This window comes from Ammospiza nelsoni, chromosome 4 (genome assembly GCF_027579445.1).
Source record: "Ammospiza nelsoni isolate bAmmNel1 chromosome 4, bAmmNel1.pri, whole genome shotgun sequence".
Lineage (NCBI taxonomy): Eukaryota > Metazoa > Chordata > Aves > Passeriformes > Passerellidae > Ammospiza > Ammospiza nelsoni.
In genome coordinates, this window is record NC_080636.1 from 3,175,652 (window position 1) to 3,185,290 (window position 9,639).

General features: G+C 38.6%; 2 long non-coding RNA genes across 2 annotated transcripts in view; one reads left to right on the plus strand and one right to left on the minus strand.

The window, feature by feature from the left end:
- Window positions 1-5,863, plus strand: part of LOC132072769 (uncharacterized) — a 753,957-nt gene extending 748,094 nt beyond the window's left edge. Inside the window, exon 3 of the long non-coding RNA XR_009418384.1 lies at window positions 5,811-5,863. This is a non-coding gene — a long non-coding RNA (uncharacterized LOC132072769). The remainder of the gene's footprint in view (window positions 1-5,810) is intronic.
- The window catches only part of LOC132072768 (uncharacterized), a 753,957-nt gene extending 748,094 nt beyond the window's left edge, over window positions 1-5,863 (minus strand). The window contains exon 1 of the long non-coding RNA XR_009418383.1: window positions 5,818-5,863. This is a non-coding gene — a long non-coding RNA (uncharacterized LOC132072768). The remainder of the gene's footprint in view (window positions 1-5,817) is intronic.
- Window positions 5,864-9,639: the final 3,776 nt, after the last annotated feature.

A 9,639-nucleotide genomic window follows, 5' to 3' on the forward strand; every position in this document is an offset into this window, starting at 1 on the left:
GATTCAACCTCTTGCCAGTTTTAGAGATAACCCTTTGAAATCTCTGTGATCATAGCTGTAAAGTGCATTAAAATGCCAAGAAAACAAGTAGAAATGGTCAAGAAATCAGTAATGAATATTTAATTAATAAAACCATTCATTAAATAACAGCTATACTATCTGAATAAAACACTGAATTGGCACCTGTCTGTAAAAAACTGCATTTTCCCCTTTGAAATTCTAACAGCTTTGGATACATGGTTTCATACTTGTGTGTCATTTAGAATAAATAAGGATTCTTTTTGTTTATGAGCTCTTTGCTAATGTAAGAATACTGAAATGTAGAAATAACTGAGCTTTTCTTCTCAAGGCCCAATAATAATAATGAGAGAGACACTGACAACTATTTAGGAGTATCCTGCCAGGACAGCACTTATTAAAATAACATTTTAATGTGCTGTTTCTCTCCATTAGATCCTTAGAATGAAAATAAAGCTCCTTTTTTCCCCCTTTTTATTTTTCAATAAAAGGCACTTTTCTTCCAAGGCACAGCTATTTATCTCCAAGTAGACAAAAAGCCTGGAACCAGATGAAAAATAGAAACTTTTCCACGAGTTTCCTCTCTGGCTATTCTTTCAGTATTACTTCCTAAGTCTCAGAGGTTACAGGTTCATAATGAAAATGCACAGTGGGTTTCATGCCAGATCTGTCTTGCATTGATTTCCTGCCCTTTCCTCCTCAAAATGAGGGAAAAAAAGCACCAAAAATGAGATTGTCACAGCACTTCTGCCTCCACACAACTGACCATCATTGTGGTTGCAGTGACCATTTAAAGAATAAACACTATTTCAAACAGGCAAGGTATAAAGGCAGATGCAGTTTTAAAATAAATACCAGTATAAGGAGACTAAAAAATGTTTTAAGCCTGTGTTTGGTTCATATCTGCAGATCATAAATAAGAAATATTTGTACTTTTGGAGATATTTTGGGCTGTGGAAAGTGCTGAGTCCTCTGGCAACATATAGTAAATTGCACAGAACCGGGGAGCCCTCAGCAGTTGTTTTAGGTTTACCAATATTTGCAGGATTTAGGGTGCAGAATTAATAGGGAAAAAAATATTTTCCTACTGTGCTAAAAGGCATATGAATAAACCATTGAGACCATAACAGTAAAAGGCACCTTTTTGTATTTCTATTTTTAAAAAATATTTACAAAAAAATCATACATATGTAAATAAATATGCATACATATACACAAACTAGCTTTTAAAATGAAAATAAATGTATTTACAGGGGAGATGGATAGCTAAGAGAGAAAAAAACCCTGCAGTGCTATAATTTTTAATTATAATTTCAATGAATATATTTATCTTCAGAGTCACTATGATGCTTTTGTGCTCTTCATTTCAATGAAAGGAAAAGGTAATTGAAAGATTCCAACCAACAACTTCAGCCTTTGAGGGCAAAAGCATTTAAGACTTTGTAAATTAAAACTGAGGTAAATAGAAATTAGGCTGAAATTAGCAGTGACAATGTTAGTTACTCTACTGAAAGGAGGGGTCCCATGATGGGTGCCACAAGAAATTTTATATTAGGAGTCTGATTGCAGTGTGAGATCATTAGAGATGCTCAGTGTGCCTAAAAAATCCAGGTATATCCTTTACTGAGACTTTACTCATTGAGAGAACACAGGTCTGATCGTGGCTGATTAAAAGTCACAATTTGTAGGTATTTAAAGGGAAGAACAAATGCATCAAAAGACATTTATAAATGGAAATAATTGTCTGAGCTCTATAAAAGAAAGTAATGTGTGGAAGGGGCTAGCAGCGGGCCTGTTAGCTAAAGGAGCGAGAAGTAAGAAGAAGAAGCTGATAAGGAGCTTTCTCCAAGGCCATAACCAAGGAGATCGAGAGAAGGAAGATAAGAGCATTCTGCAGCTGGATGAAGCATTTTTAGAAAGTTAGGTGGAGTCAGAGTAACTTTTCACCAATGGCATGGTATTGAATTATTGTGGCCAATAGCTAAGGTAGAGGAAGGGTAAGCAACTGGAAAGTGTATAAAAGATCAGCCATTTTCATTAATAAACTGTTGCCAAGTGTTACCAACTGAGACTGCTTGTGGTCTCTGCTTTATGTCGTGACCGCCTCGACTGCGACAGTAATGGACTTGATTTTATATTGGAATTGTGAAAAGAAAATGTCTTGGATTTAGATGTGATGTGGTTTTAAGCCCTGTAGGCAAACGAGCACCACACAGCTGAGGTAGGTAGGAAGGCAGGGATCTTCTTAGGTACATAGGGAGGGGGAGAGAGAGAGAGAGAAAGATTAATTTCAACTGAGAATCTACCCTGGGTAACTCAGATCTAAGTTAAAGCATCCCTGTTTTCTCCCTGTGCACTCAGGGGTTACACCACGAGCTCCACAAGGCTCCACACAAAGATGGGCCAGCATCTTCTCACTGACCATGGCTGGCAGATACAGCAACTCTATTTGTAAATGGTAGTGATTATATTTTAATGCAAACATTGCATTTAGGTGCCGAAAGGCTGAAATGTGGCCTGAAAGCTCCTTTAGTCAAGTAATTAAATAACATCTGACCTCCCCTTCTCCACCTCTCTGGCACTATTCTTCCCCCATTCTGGTCGGCTGTAATGTGGGTTTGGGGTTGTTTTTTGGTGGTTTCTTTGTTTGTTTTTTTTTTTTTTTTTTTTGTCAGAGAGAAAAATCAGCAGTAGTTTCATATCTTTCATGATTTTATCATTATTATTTGGAATAAATAATGTAAGAAAAGGTTGATATGATTGACATGGCCGTGCCACCAGTATTTCCTACACTTTCAGCAACGTCTAAAATAGTATTTCATTTTTGACATTTGTGTTTCATTAAAAGCACATTCCTTCTCTCCTGTGAACAGAATACATTAAATGCTGTGCAGAAGTGTGAGATTAGCTATCCCACAGCTGAATTTGTTTCCATTCAAGTGTGTGTTCATGTGTCACATTCACTGCAGGGCTCCAACACTTCCCAAACCTGGCTGACCTTTGTGAGACCTGTTTGGTGTGACGGTGTTCACAGGGGTCTGAGGATGAGGGAAGAGATGAGGATCTGACTCCATGTTTCAGAAGGCTGATGTATTATTTTATGATTTATATTACATTAAAACTATACTAAAAGACTTGAAGAAAGGATTTCATCAGAAAGCCAGCTAAGAATAGAAAAGGAATGGAATGATAACCAAGGCTTGTGGCTTGGACAAAGAGTTGGAGCCAGCTGGGCTGTGATTGGCCATTAATTAGAAACAACCACATGAGACCAATCCCAGATGCACCTGTTGCATTCCACAGCAGCAGATAATCAATGTTTGCATTTTGTTCCTGAGGCCTCCCAGCTTCTCTGGAGGAAAAATCCTAAGGAAAGGATTTTTCATAAAATGTGTCCGTGACAGCTTGGGAATTCACCAGGTAACATCAACCTGGCTGAAGGCAGGATGTGACACGTGAGTGCAAGTAAGAGGTGGGAACCAGATTAGCCTGGCAGATCATTGCTGTCTAAATTTGCATTAGTTATGATATTTTCACACATTTCTTAAACTCACAGATCCATTTAAACCATTCTGTGTTACTGCCTCAACCTCATTCAACAATTTCAATGATTCCTCGCTCCATTTTCACTTATTTGACATCTTTTTGCCTTTGTTCCTGTGTTCAGCTCCCTGCTCAAGCTGGTTCTGCTCTTGAAGCAAAATTTAAAAATTAAAAGTAAAAATTAAAAAATAAGTAGTGCCTGCTTTAAGATCACACAGCATGGACAGCACTAATATGCATTAGTTCCACAGTAAAAAGAAGGAAGTTATTCCTAAAATGCCTTTAAGGAGCCTAAAACACCTGGAATGAGCCTAAACATAGCCATGCTGACTTGAGTGGGGCTCCGAGTTACAGAAGTATGAATTTTGCTGCAGAAATGCTGTTTGCTGGTAAATCTGGCTCACCCATGGGCTTTACACAAAAACCGAGCTGTGAAATCCCTGGTGGGTTCTCCAGCTGTGTCCCAACCTCATGAACCACTCATGAGCTGAAGGCCAGCAGAATTCATTGTGCAGAAGGACCATCATGATACCACCCAGAAGAAATCAATAAAAATGTGCTGCCTCTCCACACTGCTAGGAATACATTCCTCTAATCTAAATGAATCTGTTTTGCTACAGTTTATACCCATGAAGAATTCATTAAGCAGCAGCCTCTCTTTTAATTAAAAGCTGCTCTCTCCATCATCTCTTCACACTAAAAAAACATGTTTAATCCTTTTCTATCAGTTTTTTTCCCCAGCTCAGATTTTCCAGGGATCTCCTACAGACTCCTCCTTTCTCCAGGAGTGTTTTGTACAAATCTGAGCCCAGCTAAAACCCTGTGAGTTGCTGCTGAGTAAAAGGGAAGGTACCTGCAACAGCACAGCATCATTGCCTTGCTTTCCACCTGTGACCAGCCATAATCCCAAGGCTGACTTTAGAAGAATTGCTGATTGTTCCCTGATTTCTGTCTGTGAAGCTAATTACTCCCACCTGCATGCAAAATATTACATTTGTCCCCATGAAATTAATTGAATTTCATTTTTATCTGTTTGCATCTCTAAGAATTTGAATTCTAAGCCTGTCTTCCAAAATATATTTCCTGTGTCTGGCTCATTAGATTTAACAAAAACATTGACAGAGATTGACCTGGAAGAGATCATTGCAGAACCTCCTTCAGTGTCTCTTCCCATCAGTATCTGTACCATGGCTGCAGTGACTTTTTTATTTTATTTTCTTTTTACCTGGTAATTTTATCCAGACCTTGGTTGCTTCTGAAAGTTCCCTCTGAGACCACATCAAAAGCATTTCTAAAGCCAAGATTCATGATATCCACTGCTCCTCTCCATCCCCAAAGCCTGTTGGCTTGTCACAGAGGGAGTTCAGATTGGTTTGACATGATTTTTTTTCATGTCAAATCTATTCTGGCTGCTCCTCATCTTCTACTCATCGCTCAGATAATAATCTGTGTTGCCTCAGTACTGATGTTGTCTGTGTCAATAACAGTCTGACATTTAATGCAAAATTTGTCCATTAACAACTTCCTTCATAACAGGTGAATTGAGGTGAAGTACATGAAAATAATTTATAAATACTTAAAAACCTTTTGGTTTTTAATAATTTATAAATAAATTTATAAATAATTTATAAATACTTAAAAACTATTTGGGGGTTTTTTTAGAAGTTGGTTGATTAGTTGGGGGGTTTTGTGTGCTTTTTTTCCCCATGACAATATAATAAGGATATGCTGGGTTTTCTTTTTGAAATATATAAAGTGGAATTGGGTGCTAATTGTAAAACCCAACCCGTTGTAACTCTGGATCTCTCAGAGCTGCTTATTTAATAAATATACATATATGCATTGCTGGAAATGTGGAACTCTTGCAAAAATACAAAATTCATCATATTTTCTGAAGGGTTTACTACTCAGGGAAGACATTGGAAACGCAAGGTACAAAATCCATATTTAGGTGGCATAAGGGAAGATTTTCTTGCCAGGTGATTTCAGCCTTGTTGCAGCAGGGTGAGAGCACAGCTCAGGCTCTGCAGGTGGCTCAGACCTGAGCTCCTCTGTGCAGACTGTGCAGAGATGCCAGTCAGCACCAGCTGTACCCAGGTGCCTGTCCGTGGGGCTGCTGGAGCCCAGCACCATCTGGGATGGGTCACCGGGCACCCATCTGTCCTCAGTGCTCTGCACTCATGACAAGGGCTGGACCTCACCCAGGCCCAGGGAGACAAACACTCCTTTTCCTCTAACCTCTAACCAAGCCGCTACTTTTTTTTTTTTTTTTTTTTTTTTTTTTTTTTTTTTTTTTTTTTTTCCACCCGCGGAAATATTTTAAAGCAGGTTTTGCATCCCCTTTTCGCACTGCTGCCAGGAGCTAAAATGTGTGCTGACGTTCAGCATCTCTGGAGTCCAGATCTGGCAGGGAGCAGGAGAGGGAGAAAAATCCGTCTGGAGCGTGCAGGGTGCAGCCAGAGCCCAGCGCTGTGGTGGCAGGAGGGGTCAGGCTGTGGCAGCTCTGGTAGGGGTCCTGCATCAAGCCCACTCACTCTCCATTAAGGCCTGGAGAGTCCTGCCCTGAGGAGTTTAAATCATGGCAATTTATTAGCAGAGTGGTGACAGCGTTTCTCTACAGCACCATGAGGAACCTGTCCAAGGGACACCAACGTATTTGATGTCACAGAACATATTTTATGAAAAATCCTTTCCTTAAGATTTTTCCTCCTGAAAAGCTGAGAGGCCTCAGGAACAAAATGTAAACATTGATTATCTGCTGCTGTGGAATGCAACAGGTGCATCTGGGATTGGGCTCATGTGGTTGTTTCTAATTAATGGCCAATCACAGTCAGCTGGCTTGGACTGTCTGTCTGAGGCCACAAGGTTTTGTTATCATTCCATTCCTTTTCTATTCTTAGCCAGCTTTCTGATGAAATCCTTTCTGCTATTCTTTTAGTATAGTTTTAATATAATATATATCATAAAATAATAAATCAAGCCTTCTGAAACATGGAATCAGATCCTCATCTCTTCCCTCATCCTAAGACTCCTGCTATCACCGTCACAATTCATTTTCCTTCTTCAGTCTGTGAGACATCAGGGATATCCAGAAGAAGTTTGTGTCTTAGAAACCATGAGATTCCCATGATATTTCCTCCTCTTCTCGCAAATAAGATAAAAAGTGTTACATGTAGGCCTTTATGGCTATATATTTTGATAATAATAATAATAATGATATTTGATAAAGTACAGTGTACAGTCTTATCAGAAGGTGATAATGATAGATCAGGAATGGAATGAGAAAATATTTTAATGAAAATAATAACACTAGGAGTTTTTTCCTACACCTGTTAAAGGCTTTCTCTTTTTCTATTTACATGTATATATATATGTGTATATATAAATACATGTATATGTATTTTTATTGTATATATATTTCTGTTGTATATATATATTTCTATTGTGTATATATATTTCTATTGTATATATATTTTTATTTACATGTATATATATAAAAATCAAATATTTATATTCCCCGTTAGTACAAAGAATTAAGTAATGCAAATGCTAATGAATATTAATGAAAGGTGTATATAAGAGTTCTGAATAAATATTAACCTACTTCTTATGAGGGAATAGAAGAATGCAGAAGCACTGGCTCATTTTAAGGTGTTAACATTTATATTTTTGTGGCATTTCTGGGACTGGATGCCTGTGTTGGATGGGGTGAGTCACTCAAGATGTCCTTTTCCAACCTAAATGCTTCTGTGATTCTGTAGAACAAAACCAGGATGTTAACTTGAAAATAAATAGCTGAACTTGCAATTTTTTTATGGCTCTCAGTGTTCTGTGTGCTGCTGTTGGTGTCACATCAACCTGAAGGAACTCCTTTAATGGCACTGATTGTACAGTTCCTTGGGGTGTCCTACATCCACGACAATAAAATCTAGGAAAATCAAGTCCATTTACTAAATGGAGTTGATTTAATTTAATTTTAAATTAATTAATTTTCTTTAATAAAATTAAATATCTTAGTTAAACTAACCAAGTTAAACTAACTTTGTTCTATGGGATTTAAGTCTCTCTGGTTCCATGCAGGGAGGTTTTTATCCTGCTCTTTCTCTGTTGCATTCTGTGGCTGTAGATGTGCCCACTATGCCAGGTTTCTAATAAAAACCTCCACGTAAGCAAACATGGTTCTGACCTTCAGAGAAAGGAAAGATATTGGAATTATAAGACAGATACAGACAATTTCTAAAGGATTTTATGAACCACTTCCAGTAAATATCTGATCTCACTTACGGCTGCAAATGGAAAAGACACTCATGGAGGCACAGCTGGGGAAGAAACCTCTCCAGACTTTTTTGGGTTTCCCAATTCCAACCAAGTTGCACTGCACATCTTCCTCTCAACAGCATCCATCTCCCTGTCTTTTTCCACTTAATTGACTCTCTATCTATTTTCAGACCTCATCTGAAAACCACTCTCATGCACAAACACACACAAGCAGCCCCTCACAGCTCTTTTAATTTGAAATACGAGCTTTGTATCATTTAATAGGGGAAAGTGTTTGTGTGAGATACTCGTTCTTGCAAACAATATATACTGTGGTGACACTTCCCTGAGGCCAGGAACTTGTAGATGTACTTATTTATCAAAATTCATTGTTTTGTTTAATTAGCATTTTGAAGAGAGAAAATTCCTGCTCAAAATCATGTCTTTGCATACTCAGAACAAAAATTGTTTTCTCTTTGGCAGTACTTAAGTGCTAAACAGCTCTCCAAACTCAAATTATTTGTGAGGAAAAACTAGCAAGAAAACACATTTGATTTTTATTTTAAGAAAAGCATTTACACTGTGGACATTATAATTATTTACAAAACTGTATTTCCTGGTTGGCTGAGAGCTGAATGCCACTGCAAGCAGGAGTGGAGGCAGATTCAGTGGGAGCAGCCACCTCTCAGGAGGGGTTTAAAGAGGATGGGAGTGTTCCTTTCTTCAGAAAAAAAGGCTTTACAGCCTTTTAATCATGCTGAAAAAGACTGGAAGGTGACAAGGATATAAACTGAACCTTCCGTCCGGGTCAGTGTTCATGCCGTTCTCAGCTGTGAATGAACGAGCATCATCCAAAGAGGATGTCTTGGATTCCTCCTTGGAAATCTCCTTGGAATTAAGGCTGGGAAGGGAACCTGCTGGAAGGAGCAAACCCCTACCTGTGGTAGGAGCAGAAGCTGCTTTCTGGAAGCGGTTAAGGTCAAGGCTATATAAATTAAATGAGCAATGCAATCTGTTAAGCAGCCAGTCCTCCTTGCCTCGCCTGTATCAGCAGGCTGATGGATGAGTGCAGTTATCCTGTGTCTGCAGCCTGGCAAGGAGCTTTAAGTCACCTTAATTCATGGAACTGCAGGCCTGTGGCAACAAAGGTGAAACTGCTAAAAAACGTGCCACAAATGCCCTTTTCAGATGCTGTTCTTACTTCTTTGATGTGGCGGTGTTCACAGGGGTCTCAGGTTGAGGGAAGAGATGGGGATCTGACCCCATGTTTCAGATGGCTTGATTTATTATTTTATGATATATATTACATTAAAACTATACTAAAAGAAGAGAAGAAAAGGTTCTCATCAGAAGGCTGGCTAAGCTAAGAATAGAAAGGAAAGAATAACAAAAGCTTCTGACTCTGACAGAGAGTCTGAGCCATCTGTGATTGGCCATTAATTAGAAACAACCCCATGAGACCAATCCCAGATGCACCTGTTGCATTCCACAGCAGCAGATAATCAATGTTTACATTTTGTTCCTGAGGCCTCCCAGCTTCTCAGGAGGAAAAATCCTAAGGAAAGGATTTTTCATGAAAAGATGTCTGTGACACTTTAACTCCACTGGTATAGTTGAACTAGATGTACATAAATTTATATCATTTACACTTATGACAGAACTGTTCAGAACGACACAAACTACAATAGTTTGTAGTTCCAAGTAAGTGCAAATTTCTGAGTCAGTGTTTTCTGAGTGAAAGGCAGTTTTTCCACTGAATTAATTGATGCTGGACTATATCCTAAATCTGCAGTGACAGTGGTCATAAAAACTCTGTCAGTG